Below are 18,414 nucleotides of genomic sequence, written 5' to 3'. Positions count from 1 at the left end.
TTGTCACTAACGTTGGCCTATGGTGCAAAGTACCACGTTAACTCCCACGTTAACTTAGTTAACGTGGGAACTAACGTAAAGGATGAAGAGTTGTCGACAACATTAGTGACACTCAACATTGTCACTAACGTTGAAGCAACCACACAACCCCCAAGAGTCACGTTAACCTCCACGTTAACTTAGTTAACGTGAAAGCTAACGATGAGGAATGAAGGATGAGCCAACGTTAGTGACACTCAACATTGTCACTAACGTTGGGATGGCTAAAGATGGCTACGTTAGAGGCCACATTAACCTAGTTAACGTGGACTCTAACGTGAGACCCAGGGGCACGTTGGAACGTTAGTGACAATGTTGAGTGTCACTAATGTTCTCGAAGGTTGGCAAGGACCGTGTTAGAAGCCACGTTAACCTAGTTAACGTGAGCTTTAACCTGAAACAAGAAGGGGCACACTGGAACGTTAGTGACAATGTTGAGTGTCACTAACGTTCTCGAAGGATTAACAAGGCAACGTTAAAAGCCACGTTAACCTAGTTAACGTGGGTTTTAACGTAAGGCAAAGGGGTGCATTGGAACGTTAGTGACAATGTTAAGTGTCACTAATGTTCTCGAACTTATATTCTCACTAAATATTAACACCCCTAACGTCCTGAGCTGAAGTCTCTACCCACTTAGCACCTTCTCTCTGCAAGTAAAGCCAAGCCCAAATGAAGAAAAGAACTGCTTCAAACTCAAGATCCAAAGGCCCAAGACTTGAAGAGTAAACTAGAAGCTGAGAAGAGTAGTATATATAGGAGTAGCTTTGAATTGTAAAGGAGTTCTGGAGGCTGGGAAAGAGGGAACTATTCTCTATATTTTACTTTCTTTGCAATTTCTAGTTTTATGATGTATTCTCCATCTTTGTTTTCATTTTCAAGAGCTATGAACAACTAAACCCCTTTCATTGGGTTAGGGAGCTCTGTTGTAATTTGATGGATCAATACTAATTTTCATTATTCTTCTTCTATCTTTCCTCTTGATTTTACTTGAAAGCTTTCAATCTTCATCCCATTGAGTAGTTATCTTGGAAGAGAAGCTATTCAAACTTGGATCTCTTTTGAACCTTGAAAGAGGAATGAAGAGATCAAGCTAGAAATGCTTTCTCATGCTGGACCAAATTGGGTTTGGATGGGTATGTGACTATAACCCTCTCAATACTTGGTTTGGGAAATTCATGTGGTATAATCAGTGACCATACTTCATCTCTTCTCATGAGCAATTGACCAAGGAATTGGCTGTTGATCAAGATTTGAGAGATTGAATTGCAAGAAATTGTAATTCAATCACTTAAGATTGCCAAGGAGATCAATGAGTGCATTGATTGAGGAAGAGATGAAAATGAACTTGATCTGGAGAATTGCAACATCTCCTAAGCCCAATGAACTCCCCATCTCTGATCTTACCCATTCTCTTTAATTTCTGTCATTTACTTTTATGAGCAAATCCCCCATTCCCATTTACAATTATGCAATTTATTTCCAGTCATTTACTTCCAGTCCTTTAATTCTAGCATTTACTTTTCTGTTATTTACATTCCCGCCATTTTAATTTCTGCAACTCTCAACCCAAATTCTGGATTCGCTCAACTAGAACATTCTTCTAATTAAAGTTGCTTGATCAATCAATCCCTGTGGGATTCGACCTCACTCTATTGTGAGTTTTTACTTGACGACAACTTCGGTACACTTGCTGAAGGGAGATTTGTTGAGAGACAAGTTTTCCGTGCATCAGGAACCAACTGTTGGCTTTGTTGTGGTGGGGGAGGTTGAGGTTGTTGTTGATTCAACTGCATCTGCCTCAGTAGGTTGGTCATTTCACATATAGCTTGTATGATGGCAGTAGTCTCACTACTAGAGGAAACCTCTGCAACAGCCTTTGAGTGGCTGTTTCTGTGCTTGTGATTCCGAGTGGACTCAGCTAGGTCGCTGATCAGTTGCCTTGCTTCATCTACAGTCTTGTACTTTTTCAGAGAACCATTACTAGCACCATCCAATATAGTCTTATCCCGAGGCTTCATGCCTTGAGTAAAGTAGCTGATCAATACCAACTTGTCAATCATGTGATGGGGGCATGCGTCCAGAAGATTCTTGAAGCGCTCCTAGTACTCATAAAGAGTCTCTGATTCACCTTAAACAATGCAAGAGATCTCTTTCTTTAGTCTGTCGGTAACTTCAGCTGGAAAGTGTTTTTCCAAGAATTCTCTCCTGAGCGTGTCCCAGTTAGTAACGGTTGCTTCAAGTTGAGTGTAGTACCACTCCCTCGCCTTTCCCTCAAGAGAAAATCGGAAGGCGGTTAGCAAAATAGAAGTTTCATCTGCACCATGATGTCTAACAGTAGAACAGGCTGTCTGAAAATCCCTGAGGTGCTTGATAGGCTCCTGAGCAGGTAAGCCATGAAACTTGGGCATCAAGTTGATTAATGCAGTCTTCAGTTCAAAATCTGTAGCCAGATTTGGAAGACACACTTGATACAGCTGCAGTGTAAAATCTGGGGCTCCAGCTTCCTATAGAGTGATCCTCCTGGGTGCTGCCATGTTAGTTGCACGTAAATCAACCAAATTAGTAGTAGAAGAGCTTGTTTCTCCCTCAGATGGCGGTTCAGATTCGCCTTCAGAAGAGACTGGTGAATTGATAACAACCACTTCACCACCCTCAGAGGCTAACCGACGCCGAGCTCGCCTAATACGTGAAAGAGTTCTTTCAATTTCAGGTTCAAATGCTGCTAAACTCGGATCAGGTAGTGAATGCGTCATTCAATGAGAGAAACATATAGCTTATGGTAATAAAATAAAATAAAATATGCAAATAAATTAAATTGAAAAAATATTTACACCAACTAATAATTTAGCACGCTATTGCAACTCCCCGGCAACGGCGCCAAAAATTGATGGGGGCGGAAATCGGCCAATTAAGAAATCAATATAGAAATACATTGCGAGTATAGTTCTTAACCAGCAAAAATCCACTCATCAATTTAGAAAGGTTGTCACAAATTTAGAATAAAAATACTGGGAGTATGAATCCCAGGTCGTCTCCCAACGAGTTGACAAAAGGGTGCTATCTTATTAATCAGGCGTTTTCCGAGAATTTTTTAGAGTTGAATAACAGAAAATAAATAATTGTAAATTAATGCAGTGAAAATTAAAAAGGGATTTATATATTCAGAATAAAAGCCTTGACTAGGGGAATGATTAATTGGAAGTTTTATCCTTGTTGGAATTCTCTCGAGTGTAGTATAAAGAGGTTTTTGTTTTCACTTAGTTAACCCTTACTAAATAAAGGAAAGTCAAGTGATTGACAAAACTCTTATTCGCAAATCCTAGTCCTCTCCCTTGGAAAGGTCTAGCATTAGTAAATAGAGAATTAGCCAACAACGTCCAATTTAACTAATCACTTGAGCATTCTAACTCAAGTGTCTCCTTTTAATCAACCCCCATGTCAAGTTGGGAATCTACTCCATTGACATGGGAATTACTTGCACAGAATTAAAAGGGGAATAAAAGGAAGACATGATAGACAATAACTACAATTTAATTAAAAGTAAAAATAATCCTTTTCATTAATAATTTCTAAAAACAATCCAATTGTAACTCTAAACAAGAATTAAGAATATGGAAGAGTAAGGGAATAAGGAAACAAACTAGAATAATAACTTCAACGGAGGTAATGAATCTCTCAATATCTAAAGCAAAAGCATAAAACTATAAAACTGTGAATGGAAAGAAAACCTAGAGGAAGCGTGATTTCTCTCTAGATTCATATCTAAAAACTAAAACTATGCTAATGAGAATGTGTGTTGGGTCTCTGCATGTTCCCTGGCTCTAGTCTGTGTTTCTGCGCCGGAAACTGGGTCAAAACTCGCCCCAAAATTGCCCCCAGCATTTTCTGAATTTTTTGCAGATCGCGCATGTCACGCGTACGCGTCAGTCACGCGTATGCGTCACTGGTTGTCTTGGCGTGTCACACGTACGCGTCATCCACGCGCACGTGTCTTTGTGCGAACTCCAATCCATGCGTACGCGTCAGACACATGCACGCGTCGCTGCAAATTTCTCCATGTCGCGCGCACGCGTGAGCCTTGCGTGCGCATCGATGCTCGCTGGTTCTCTCCTTAGTTTCTTGTGTTCCTTCCATTTTTGCAAGCTTCCTCTCCATTCTCTAAGCCATTCCTACCCTATAAAGCCTGAAACACTTAACACACGGATCACGGCATCGAATGGTATAAAGGAGAATTAGAATACACAAATTAAAGACTCTAGGAAGCAAGTTTTCAACCATAGAATAACACTAGGAAGTAATTGTAAAATCATGAAAATCATATGAAGAAGTGGGTAAGGACTTGATAAAAACCACTCAAATGAGCACAAGATAAACCATGAAATAGTGGTTTATCAATGGGACTTCTTTTGATTGCTGTTTGGAGAATATGGCTAAGGTCTTAGAGAAGTGTGTTGACTCTAACCTTGTCATCAATTTCGAAAAATGTCACTCCATGGTGAGACAAGGCATAGTGTTAGGACACGTAGTTTCTGATAACGGCATTTTCGTGGACTCGGCCAAGGTTGATGTCATTTCTAGTTTACCTCACCCCTTTTCTGTGATGGAGGTCCGTTCTTTTTTGGGACATGCAAGATTCTATAGGCGCTTCATCAAGAATTTTAGCAAGATTACATTGCCGTTATCGCTCCTACTACAAAAGGACGTAGACTTTGAGTTTCATAGTGCTTGCGCAGAAGCATTTGAGGAGTTGAGAAGAGCTCTTACCACGGCACCAATTGTGAGGGGTCCTGACTGGACACAGCCGTTTGAAATCATGTGTGATGCGTCAAATCATGCCGTAGGTGCCGTGCTTGCACAGCGCAATGGTAAGCTCCCTTACATTGTTGCTTATTCCTCAAAGACATTGGATGCGGCGCAATCCAATTACACCACTACGAAAAAAGAGCTTCTAGCGATTGTTCATGCATTGGATAGAGTTAGATCTTATTTGCTAGGCTCCAAAATAGTGGTGTATACGGATCATGCAGCCTGGTACGCGGAATCGTGATTACACTTTGATTATATAAAATTCATGGCTCTTTCTTTCCCTGGCAATGGCGCCAAGAACATGGTGCCAATACCATGGTTCACAACTTCGATACAACTAACCAGCAAGTGCACTGGGTCGTCCAAGTAATACCTTACGTGAGTAAGGGTCGAATCCCACGGAGATTGTTGGTGTGAAGCAAGCTATGGTCACCTTGTAAATCTCAGTCAGGCGGATATAAAATAATAATATGGTTTTCGAATAATAATTAATAGAATAGGAATAGAGGTACTTATGTAAATCATTGGTAGGAATTTCAGATAAGTGAATGGAGATGCTTTTCGTTCCTCTGAACCTCTGCTTCCTGCTATCTTCATCCAATCAGTCTTACTCCTTTCCATGGCTGGCTTTATGCAAGGGCATCACCATTGTCAGTGGCTACATCCCCTCCTCTCAGTGAGAAATATGCTCACATGCTCTGTCACAGCACGGCTAATCATCTGTCGGTTCTCGATCATGCTGGAATAGGATTCACCCTCCTTTTGCATTTGTCACTAACGCCCAGCACTCGCGAGTTTGAAGCTCGTCACAGTCATTCAATCATTGAATCCTACTCGGAATACAACAGACAAGGTTTAAACTTTCCAGATTCTCTTGAATGCCGCCATCATTCTAGCTTACACCACGAAGATTCTGATTAAGAGATCTAAGAGATACTCATTCAGTCGAAGGTAGAACGGAAGTGGTTGTCAGGCACGCGTTCATAGGGAATGATGATGATTGTCACGTTCATCACATTCAGATTGAAGTACGAATGAATATCTTAGAAGCGAAATAAGATGAATTGAATAGAAAACAGTAGTACTTTGCATTAATCTTTGAGGAACAGCAGAGCTCCACACCTTAATCTATGGAGTGTAGAAACTCTACCGTTGAAAATACATATGTGAAAGGTCCAGGCATGGCCGAGAGGCCAGCCCCCATGGTCTAAGAACTATGCGTTCAAAGATGGTCAAAAAGACGCCTAATACAATAGTGAAAGGTCCTATTTATAATAAACTAGCTGCTAGGGTTGAGCATAAATCCACTTCCGGGGCCCACATGGTGTGTGCTTGGGCTGAGCTTGAGTGTTGCACGTGTAGAGGTCCTTCTTGGAGTTGAACGCCAGCTTTTGTGCCAGTTTGGGCGTTTAACTCTGGTTTTGGCTCCTTTTCTGGCACTGGACGCCAGATTCGGGCAGAAAGCTGGCGTTGAACGCCAGTTTACGTCATCTATTCTTGGCTAAAGTATGGACTATTATATATTGCTGGAAAGACCTGGATGTCTACTTTCCAACTCAATTGGAAGCGCGCCATTTCGAGTTATGTAGCTCCATAAAATCCACTTTGAGTGCAGGCAGGTCAGAATCCAACAGCATCAGCAGTCCTTCTTCAACCTCTGAATCTGATTTCTGCTCAAGTCCCTCAATTTCAGCTAGAAAATACCTGAAATCACAGAAAAACACACGAACTCATAGTAAAGTCCAGAAATGTGAATTTAACATAAAAACTAATGAAAACATCCCTGAAAGTAGCTAGATCCTACTAAAAACATACTAAAAACAATGCCAAAAAGCATATAAATTATCCGCTCATCACAACACCAAACATAAATTGTTGCTTGTCCCCAAGCAACTGAAAATCAAATAGGATAAAAAGAAGAGAATATACTATAAATTCCAAACTATCAATGAAACATAGCTTCAATCATATGAGCGGGACTTATAGCTTTTTTCCTCTTGAATAGTTTTGGCATCTCACTCTATCCGTTGAGGTTCAGAATGATTGGCATCTATAGGAACTCAGGGTTCAGATAGTGTTATTGATTCTCCTAGTTCAGTATGATGACTCTTGAACACAGCTTCTTTATGAGTCTTGGCCGTGGCCCTAAGCACTTTGTTTTCCAGTATTATCACCGGATACATAAATGCCACAGATACATAATTGGGTGAACCTTTTCAGATTGTGACTCAGCTTTGCTAAAGTCCCCAATTAGAGGTGTCCAGGGTTCTTAAGCACACTCTTCTTTTGCTTTGGACCTTGACTTTAACCGCTCAGTCTCAAGTTTTCACTTGACACCTTCACGCCACAAGCAGATGGTTAGGGACAGCTTGGTTTAGCCGCTTAGACCAGGATTTTATTCCTTTAGGCCCTCCTATCCACTGATGCTCAAAGCCTTGGGATCCTTTTTATTGCCCTTGCCTTTCGGTTTTAAGGGTTACTGGCTTTTTGCTCTTGCCTCTTGGTTTTAAGAGCTTTGGCTTTTTCTGCTTGCTTTTTCTTTTTCTTTCTATTTTTTTTTGCCTATTTTTTTTTCTGCAAGCTTTGTTCTTTGCTGCTTTTTCTTGCTTCAAGAATCATTTTTATGATTTTTCAGATTATCAAATAACATGTCTCCTAGTCATCATTCTTTCAAGAGCCAACATATTTAACATTCATGAACAACAACTTCAATAGACATATGCACTGTTCAAGCATACATTCAGAAAACAAGAAGCATTGTCACCACATCAATATAATTAAAATAAGTTCAAGGATAAATTCAAAACTCATGTACTTCTTGTTATTTTGAATTAAAACAGTTTTTATTTAAGAGAGGTGATGGATTCATAGGACATTCATAACTTTAAGACATAGTTACTAACTACTAATGATCATGTAATGAAGACACAAACATAGATAGGCACATAACATAGAAAACAAAAAACAGAAGAAATAAGAACAAGGAATGAATCCACCTTAGTGATGGTGGCGTTTCCTTCTTGAGGAACCAATGATGTCTTTGAGCTCTTCTATGTCTCTTCCTTGTCTTTGTTGCTCCTCCTTCATTGCTTTTAGATCTTCTCTGATTTCATGAAGGATGATGGAGTGCTCTTGATGTTCCACACTTAGTTGCTTCTAATAATTGTGTGGAAGAAAATGTATCCCCTGAGGTATCTCAGGGATCTCTTGATTTGCAGTCAAATGTTCTACCACTGAGCTATAGACCCTTGATGGAAGCTTTTGTCTTCCCTTTCTTCTTTCTAGAGGTTTCTCTGGCCTTAGGTGCCCTCAATGGTTATGGAAAAAACAAGAAAGCTATGCTTTTACCACACCAAACTTAGAATGTTGCTCGCCCTCGAGCAAAAGAAGAAGGAATAGAAGAATAAGAAGATATGGAGGAGATGGGTGGGAGTGTGTATTTGGTCATATGGGTGGGATTGGGTGGGAGAGAGATGTTGAATTTTGAAGGTAGTGGGTGTATGGATGTGAGTGGTAAATGGAAAACAGAAGGGATGATCATGAATGGAAAGAGAGATGATGAGGTTGGTGGGGATCCTGTGGAGTCCACAGATCCTGAGATGATCCTGTGGAGTCCACAGATCCTGAGGTGTCAAGGCATTTACATTCCTGCACCAATTTAGGCATGTAAAATGCCCTTGCACACAACTCTGGGCGTTCAGCGCCAGGTTGGTGCCCATTTTGGGCGTTCAACGCCCATTTGCTGCCATTTCTGGCATTGAACGCCAGAACCATGCTTGTTCTGGGCGTTCAGCGCCAGAACCATGCTCTATTCTGGCGTTTGAATGCCAGACAGATGCTCCTCCAAGGTGTGATTTTTCTTCTGCTGTTTTTGATTCCGTTTTTGATTTTTTTGTTTATTTTGTGACTCCACATGATCATGAACCTATAAAGACATATAACTAAGAAAAATATAGTTAGATAAATAAACATTGGGTTGCCTCCCAACAAGCGCTTCTTTAATGTCAATAGCTTGACAGTGGGCTCTCATGGAGCCTCACAGATGTTCAGAGCATTGTTGAAACTCTCCAACACCAAACTTAGAGTTTGGATATGGGAGTTCAACACCAAACTTAGAGTTTGGTTGTGGCCTCCCAACACCAAACTTAGAGTTTGACTGTGGGGGCTTTGTTTGACTCTACTTTGAGAGAAGCTTTTCATGCTTCCTCTCCATGGTTGCAGAGAGAGATCCTTGAGTTTTAAACACAAGGGAGTCCTCATTCATTTGGAGGACTAATTCTCCTCTGTCAACATCAATCACAGCTCTTGCTGTAGCCAGGAAAGGTCTTCCTAGGATAATGGATTCATCCTCTTCCTTTCCAGTATCCAGGACTATGAAATCAGCAGGGATGTAAAGGCCCTCAACCTTTACTAACACGTCCTCTACTTGTCCATAAGCCTGTTTTCTTGAATTGTCTGCCATCTCTAATGAGATTTTTGCAACTTGCACCCCATAGATTCCCAGTTTCTCTATTACAGAGAGGGGCATGAGGTTTATTCCTGAACCAAGGTCACACAGAGCCTTAAAGATCATGGTGCCTATGGTACAGGATATTATGAACTTTCCAGGATCCTGTCTCTTCTGAGGCAATGTCAGTTGATCCAGATCACTTAGTTCATTGATGAACAAGGGAGGTTCAACTTCCCAAGTATCAATGCCAAATAATTTGGCATTCAGCTTCATGATTGCACCAAGAAACTTGGCAGTTTGCTCTTCAGTAACATCCTCATTCTCTTCAGAAGAGGAATACTCATCAGAGCTCATGAAGGGCATAAGGAGGTTTAATGGAATCTCCATGGTCTCTAGATGAGCCTCAAAGTCCTTTGGTTCCTCAGAGGGAAGCTCCTTATTGATCACTGGACATCCCAGGAGGTCTTCCTCCTTGGGATTCACGTCCTCCACTCCCCTTGTAGGTTCGGCCATGGTGCTTATGTCAATAGCCTTGCACTCTCTTTTTGGATTCTCTTCTGTATTGCTTGGGAGAGTACTGGGAGGGATTTCAGTGATCCTTTTACTCAGCTGGCCCACTTGTGCTTCCAAATTTCTAATGGAAGACCTGGTTTCATTCATGAAACTCACAGTGGCCTTAGATAGATCAGAGACTAGATTTGCTAAATTAGAAGCATTTTGTTCAGAGTTCTCTATCTGTTGCTGAGTGGATGATGGAAAAGGTTTACTATTGTTAAACCTGTTTCTTCCACCATTATTAAAGCCTTGTTGAGGCTTTTGATCCTTCCATGAGAAATTGGGGTGATTTCTCCATGATGAGTTATAGGTGTTTCCATAAGGTTCACCTAAGTAATTTACCTCTGCTATTGCAGGGTTCTCAAGATCATAAGCTTCTTCTGCATAAGAAGCCTCTTGAGTACTGTTGGATGCAGCTTGCATTCCATTCATACTTTGAGAAATTATATTGACTTGCTGAGTCAATAATTTGTTCTGAGCCAATATGGCATTCAGAGTATCAATTTCAAGAACTCCCTTCTTCATAGGCGTCCCATTATTCACAGGATTCCTTTCAGAAGTGTAAATGAACTGGTTATTAGCAACCATGTCAATGAGTTCTTGAGCTTCTGCAGGCATTTTCTTTAAGTGAATGGATCCACCTGCAGAGGTATCCAATGACATCTTTGATAGCTCAGATAAACCATCATAGAATATATCCAGGATGGTCTATTCTGAAAGCATGTCAGAAGGACACTTTTTGGTCAACTGTTTGTATCTTTCCCAAGCTTCATAGAGGGATTCACCTTCTTTCTGTCTGAAGGTTTGAACATCAGCTCTAAGCTTGCTCAGCTTTTGAGGAGGAAAGTACTTGGCTAAGAAAGCCGTGACCAGCTTATCCCAAGAGTTCAGGCTGTCTTTAGGTTGAGAATCCAACCATATTCTAGCTCTGTCTCTTATAGCAAAAGGGAAAAGCATGAGCCTGTAGACTTCAGGATCTACTCCATTAGTCTTAACAGTATCACATATCTGCAAGAATTCAGTTAAGAACTGAAAAGGATCTTCAGATGGAAGTCCATGAAACTTGCAGTTCTGCTGCATCAGAGAAACTAATTGAGGTTTCAGCTCAAAGTTGTTTGCTCCAATGGCAGTAATGGAGATGCTTCTTCCATGTAAATTGGAATTTGGTGCAGTAAAGTCACCAAGCATCTTCCTTACATTATTATTATTTTCGGCTGCCATCTCCTCTTCCTGTTCGAAAATTTCTGAAAGGTTATCTCTGGATTGTTGTATTTTAGCTTCTCTTAGTTTCCTTTTCAAAGTCCTTTCAGGTTCTGGATCTGCTCCCACAAGAATGTTCTTGTCCTTGCTCCTGCTCATATGACAAAGAAGAGGGCACAGAAAAATAATAATAATAGAGATCCTTTATACCACAGTAAAGGGATCCCTTAGTGAGTGGAAGAAAAGAGGGAGATAAAGAATGTAATGTAATGGAAGAAACACAACTGTGAGGAGGGTAGAGATGTGAGATGAGATGTTAGTAGATGAATAAATAAATAGAATGAGATGAGAGAGAAGTAATTTTCGAAAATAAATTTTAAAAAAGAGTTAGTGATTTTTGAAAAAAGTTTTTTTTTTTTTTTGAAAAAGGTTAGTAGTTTTTCGAAAATTAAAATCAAAAATAAAAATAATTAGTAAATTAAAAAGAAATTTTGAAAAAAAGGGGGAAGATATTTTCGAAAATTAGAGGGAGAGAGTTAGTTAGGTAGTTTTCAAAAGGATAAGAAACAAACAAAAAGTAAGTTAGTTAGTTGAAACAAATTTTTGAAAAGATAAGAAGTTAGGAAGTTAGAAAAGATATTTTGAAATCAAATTTTTGAAAAAGATAAGATAAGAAGATATTTTTGAAAAGATATGATTGAAATTAGTTTTGAAAAAGATTTGATTTTTAAAAACACAATTAATGACTTGATTCACAAGAAATCACAAGACATGATTCTAGAACTCAAAGTTTGAATCTTTCTTAACAAGTAAGTAACAAACTTGAAATTTTTGAATCAAAACATTAATTGTTATTGTTATTTTCGAAAATTTGATATAAAAATAAGAAAAAGATTTTTGAAAAATATTTTTGGAATTTTCGAAAATAACTAAGAATTTTGAAAAAGATTTGATTTTTGAAAAAGATTTTGAAAAAGATGAGATTTTTAAATTGAAAATTTGATTTGACTCATAAAAACAACTAGATTTTTTTTTTAAACTTTTGAAAAACTCAAATCTAATTTTCGAATTTATGAGAGAGAAAAAGGGGAAGATTTAATTTTTGATTTTTGAATTTTTATGAAAAACACTAAAATGATGCAATGCATGAAAATTTTGGATCAAAACTATGAATGTATGCAAGAATGCTATGAATGTCAAGATGAACACCAAGAACACTATGAATGTCAAGATGAACATCATAGACACAATTTTGAAAAATTTTTAATGCAAAGAAAACATGCAAGACACCAAACTTAGAATTCTTTAATGCTTACGCACTAAGAATTCAAGAATGCATATGAAAAACATCATACAACACAAAACAAAAAATCATCAAGATCAAACAAGAAGACTTACCAAGAACAACTTGAAGATCATGAAGAACACTATGAATGCATGAATTTTCGAAAAAAATGCAAGATGCATATGCAATTGACACCAAACTTATAACATGACACATGACTCAAACAAGAAACAGAAAAATATTTTTGATTTTTATGATTTTATGAATTTTTTTGGATTTTTATTTTATATTTTTCGAAAATTATTTAGAAAAGAGAAAAATAAGGATTCAAAATTTTTAATATGAATTCCAGGAATCTTATGCTCTAAAGCTCCAATCAAAGGGTCAGGCATGGCTGAATAGCCAGCCAAGCTTTAGTATGTAACTCAGACATGACACGCCCAACATACTCATTCCCAAAGGAATTAGACATGGCTTTACAGCCAGCCAGGCTTCAACATGCTTCATGAAACACTAGAATTCATTCTTAAAAATTCTGAAGACAAATAGATTTTTGAAAACATTTTTATTTTTATTTTTTTTAATTAATTTTTTTTCGAAAACAGATGAAAAATTTTTGAAAGATTTTTGAAAAATTTTTGAAAACAAAACAAAAAGAAAATTACCTAATCTGAGCAAAAAGATGAACCGTCAGTTGTCCATACTCGAACAATCCCCGGCAACGGCGCCAAAAACTTGGTACGCGGAATCGTGATTACACTTTGATTATATAAAATTCATGGCTCTTTCTTTCCCTGGCAATGGCGCCAAGAACATGGTGCCAATACCATGGTTCACAACTTCGATACAACTAACCAGCAAGTGCACTGGGTCGTCCAAGTAATACCTTACGTGAGTAAGGGTCGAATCCCACGGAGATTGTTGGTGTGAAGCAAGCTATAGTCACCTTGTAAATCTCAGTCAGGCGGATATAAAATAATAATATGGTTTTCGAATAATAATTAATAGAATAGGGATAGAGGTACTTATGTAAATCATTGGTAGGAATTTCAGATAAGTGAATGGAGATGCTTTTCGTTCCTCTGGACCTCTGCTTTCCTGCTATCTTCATCCAATCAGTCTTACTCCTTTCCATGGCTGGCTTTATGCAAGGGCATCACCGTTGTCAGTGGCTACATCCCCTCCTCTCAGTGAGAAATATGCTCACATGCTCTGTCACAGCACGGCTAATCATCTGTCGGTTCTCGATCATGCTGGAATAGGATTCACCCTCCTTTTGCGTTTGTCACTAACGCCCAGCACTCGCGAGTTTGAAGCTCGTCACAGTCATTCAATCATTGAATCCGACTCGGAATACCACAGACAAGGTTTAGACTTTCCGGATTCTCTTGAATGCCGCCATCATTCTAGCTTACACCACGAAGATTCTGATTAAGAGATCTAAGAGATACTCATTCAGTCGAAGGTAGAACGGAAGTGGTTGTCAGGCACGCGTTCATAGGGAATGATGATGATTGTCACATTCATCACATTCAGATTGAAGTACGAATGAATATCTTAGAAGCGAAATAAGATGAATTGAATAGAAAACAGTAGTACTTTGCATTAATCTTTGAGGAACAGCAGAGCTCCACACCTTAATCTATGGAGTGTAGAAACTCTACCGTTGAAACGACATAAGTGAAAGTTCCAGGCATGGCCGAGAGGCCAGCCCCCATGGTCTAAGAACTATGCATTCAAAGATGGTCAAAAAGACGTCTAATACAATAGTGAAAGGTCCTATTTATAATAAACTAGCTACTAGGGTTTACAGAAGTAAGTAATTGATGCATAAATCCACTTCCGGGGCCCACTTGGTGTGTGCTTGGGCTGAGCTTGAGTGTTGCACGTGTAGAGGTCCTTCTTGGAGTTGAACGCCAGCTTTTGTGCCAGTTTGGGCGTTTAACTCTGGTTTTGGCTCCTTTTCTGGCGCTGGACGCCAGATTCGGGCAGAAAGCTGGCGTTGAACGCCAGTTTACGTCATCTATTCTTGGCCAAAGTATGGACTATTATATATTGCTGGAAATCCCTGGATGTCTACTTTCCAACGCAATTTGAAGCGCGCCATTTCGAGTTCTGTAGCTCCCGAAAATCCACTTTGAGTGCAGGGAGGTCAGAATCCAACAGCATCAGCAGTCCTTCTTCAATCTCTGAATCTGATTTCTGCTCAAGTCTCTCAATTTCAGCCAGAAAATACCTGAAATCACAGAAAAACACACAAACTCATAGTAAAGTCTAGAAATGTGAATTTAACATAAAAACTAATGAAAACATCCCTGAAAGTAGCTAGATCCTACTAAAAACATACTAAAAATAATGCCAAAAAGCGTATAAATTATCCGCTCATCACAGCCCTAAAATATTTGTTGACAAAGAATGAGTCGAAACCTAGGCTCATACATTGGATCTTGATCTTGCAAGAGTTTGACGTTGAGATTAGGGATCGAAAAGGGTCACAAAATTTGGTTGCAGACCATCTGAGCCACCTTGAAAATCTTAAGTATGACCCATTTCTGATTGACAATTCATTCCCTTTAAATGGTTTGCATGCTATTTCGAATAGCTCTCCTTGGTTTGCACCTATGGCAAATTACTTGGTCGCCAATATCTTCCCTCCTAACTTTTCAAAATATCAAAGAGACAAGTTGAGGAGTGATTCCAAGTACTACATTTGGGATGACCCTCACTTGTGGAAATAGGGGGTAGACCAAGTGATTCGTAGATGTGTCCCGGAGTCCGAATTCCAAACTATTCTTGAATCTTGTCATTCATTCGAGTGTGGTGGCCACTTTGGCCCAAAATAGACGACTAAAAAAGTTTTGAATTGCGGATTCTGGTGGCCAACATTATTCAAGGATGCTAACCAATATTGTGTGTCATGTCACCAATGTCAAAACTTAGGAAATGCATCCCAAAAGGATGAAATGCCTCAACAACCAATGTTGTTTTCTGAAATCTTTAATGTATGGGGCATAGACATTATGGGGCCATTTCCTAACTCAAGTGGATATCTTTACATTCTATTGGCGGTTGATTACGTATCAAAGTGGGTGGAAGCGATTCCTACCCGCCTTGATGATGCTAATACTGTGGTTTCTTTCATTAGAAACAATATTGTATGCTGCTATGGGTCGCCATGAGCAATTGTAAGCGACCAAGGTACTCACTTTTGCAACAGGAAGATAGAAGCATTACTGAAGCGATATAGGGTACTATAAAAGGTTGCAACCACTTACCACTCCCAAACTAATGGCCAAGCAGAGGTGTCCAACTGAGAGATAAAGCGGGTTTTAGAAAAAGTGGTGAACCCACAAAGGAAAGATTAGAGTTCTCGATGGGGTGATGCATTGTGGGCATATAGGACGGCCTACAAGACTCTGCTAGGGATGAGTCCTTTTCGGATTATCTTTCGGAAGGCGTGCCACCTCCCAGTTGAAATTGAACATAAAGCCTATTGGGCGGTCAAGCAATGAAACATGGACTTCACCAAGGCGGGTATACAAGGAAGTTGCAATTATAAGAACTTGAATGTCTTAGGATGGAAGCTTATGAGAATGCAAGGATCTATAAGGAGAAGACTAAGGCATTTCATGATCACCATATCTATAAGAAAGATTTCCAAGAGGGTGATAAAGTTCTTCTATACAATTCAAGACTTAGATTCATACCCGGAAAGCTCCGTTCAAGGTGGGATGGTCCCTTTAAAGTGAAGAAAGTGAAGTCCTATGGAGTGGTTGAGCTATTCCACCCTCAAAGTGGTGCAACATTTAAAAGTCAACGGCCACAGGGTAAAGAAGTATCATGGTTATAAGTCACCAAAGGAATTGGAGGTGTTCCTTCTTGAGGATGCACCCGGAGGAGGAGAATCTTAAGCTCATGACCGTCCAACTTAAGGATTTTAAAGAAAAGTGCTAGGTGGGAGACACCCCACCATGGTATGATCCTCTTTGTACATAATTTATTGCATGTAGTTTTGGAGTCTTTGTTTGATTTTGTGAGTTTGTCTAAGTGTGCTTGATTTTGTTTAATTTTGTTGAGCTTGTTAGAATCTTCATGAGGATTTCATTGATCTTGGTTTGGTTGAATTGGTAATGTTGAAGAAAATGCTTAATTTTGAGTATTGCATAAAATTTTGAGTGTTTTTAAACTATCTAGCCTGAATGACTACAAAGATTGTGTTAAAATTGCCTTTCGAAATGTTTATGAAAGATAAAAAAGGGTCGCCCCACATGTAAGCATGGGTGATGCGTACGCGTCGATCACATTTCCACAACTTCTAGTACAAAAACCAGAGAGTTGCGCTAGAATTATGCAGGAGGGGTGCTAGGAGCATAATCACTCCCACGCGTACGCGTCATTTAACGCCTACGCGTCACTAGGTTTTTTCCTCTCCGATGCATAAGCGTAGGTGACGCGCACGCATCAGTTTAGCACAATTTTATGCGTTGAGCACAATTGCTCCCCACACGTAAGCGTAAACGACGCATACGTATCGATTGCTCTTTTGCCATCCACGCATGAGCGTGGGCAACGCGCACGCGTCATCTTACCGACGCAACTAGAGTGCAGCGCCGCTGTTTTCTTTCTCTATTCTATTCCTTCTTTCTCTCTTCTTCCCCCTCCTTACCACCACTTCTCTGCCCACAACGACCGGCGACCTCAGCCACCGGCAACCACCACTTCCGGCGGTCCCATATTTTCTCTCTCCTTTCTTCTTCTTCTCTCTCTTCTCCTACTCTCACCTACACTCAACCTCACTTTCTTCCTCCTCTCAAGGTCTTATTTCTCATCTTTCTCTTTTGCTTTTTGAAATTCCCTCTTTTCATTGCATTTCACTACTGTACTTTCTTCCTTCTTAGTTGCATTTTGATTTTATTGTTTATATTCCATTTTTGCTTCTTCTCTTTATTTTTACATTCTTCCATGGGTGTTGCACTTCATTATATTTCTTGCATTGGTAGGTTATTTTGATAATTCTTGGATTATTTGTGTTATGTTGTGTTATTTTGATGATTGGCATTTCATTTAAGGGTATTACATTTTTGAATTTCTCCAACTTGCTTGTTGTTTGGAAGATGCACACCAAGTATTTGTTAAAAGGCACCAATGACATCTTAGTTCAAATTTGATATTATGCTTTCAACTTAGTACTTCTTTCTCATTACACTTGCTTTTCTTCATGTGTATTGAGCCTATTGTGCTTCATCGTTACCATCCATGTGCTCATTACCTATGACTTGCTTCTTTGTACCATATTGCAAGATTTGTGATTCCACTTTTTCTAACCCCACCTTTTTCCATTTGCATGCTTCATTGTCTTAGGGTTAGACTAGGTAAATGGTTTTCTTGTGTTTAGTACCTTTCTTGCATGTGTTGCTTGTTGATGTTATTGATGCTTGAGTCCACTCTTCTCATGGTTTATCCTTGTATGATTCTCTCACTCTTGCATCTCATGCTAGTGATATGCCTCCATGATTATATTGTTGTTGTGCTTACATGTTGCAGCTGCCATGTCTTCAGGACACTTTATTCCTTTGTGGTATTATTGCTCACTTGCATGTTATTCTTTTAGTGTTGTTTCTTTGAGTTTAATATTTTCTCTTTTTCTTCTTTTTTCAGGATGGCCATCAAAAAGGGTAAGGAAAAGGCTTCGAAAAATCTGTCTACAAAGAGGGCACCTCAAAGAACAACTACCAAGGCACGCCCTGTACCAAAAGTTAAGCCTCCCTCCAAGAGGGTGAAAAGGGTCATTCAAATTAATGATAAAGAGAAGGGCAACCCTGCAAAGGACTCCACAAGGTTTACAATCATTTTTGTGAGCTCATGTTCCCTATTTTAGTTGAAAGGAATTACCACTCTGAACCTCTCCTCATTCCTCTGGAGCACCTTGTTCAATTTGTCATACCCCGCATCGAGTGGCGATAATGGGGATTTCTCAATCGGAGACTGCAGGAAGCTAATCCTTCTTGGGTGGAGGAGTTCTACTCCAACTATCACTCACCTTCTCTTCAACTATTTTTTGTGTGCCGGAAGCAAGTCC

The 18,414-nt window shown here is 39.5% G+C and overlaps 1 non-coding gene across 1 annotated transcript; it reads left to right on the top strand.

Moving 5' to 3' along the window:
- The first annotated feature begins 10,567 nt into the window (after positions 1-10,567).
- On the top strand, positions 10,568-10,675 carry LOC148567569 (small nucleolar RNA R71). Its single transcript, XR_015881810.1, has one exon. It is a non-coding gene; the product is annotated as a small nucleolar RNA R71 (small nucleolar RNA).
- The last annotated feature ends 7,739 nt before the right edge of the window (positions 10,676-18,414 follow it).

The sequence above is a fragment of the Arachis ipaensis genome, chromosome B4, assembly GCF_059453495.1.
Source record: "Arachis ipaensis isolate K30076 ecotype BB chromosome B4, ASM5945349v1, whole genome shotgun sequence".
Classification (NCBI taxonomy): domain Eukaryota; kingdom Viridiplantae; phylum Streptophyta; class Magnoliopsida; order Fabales; family Fabaceae; genus Arachis; species Arachis ipaensis.
Note: the sequence above shows the minus strand (reverse complement) of the source record. Positions and strands in the feature narration are given on the sequence as shown.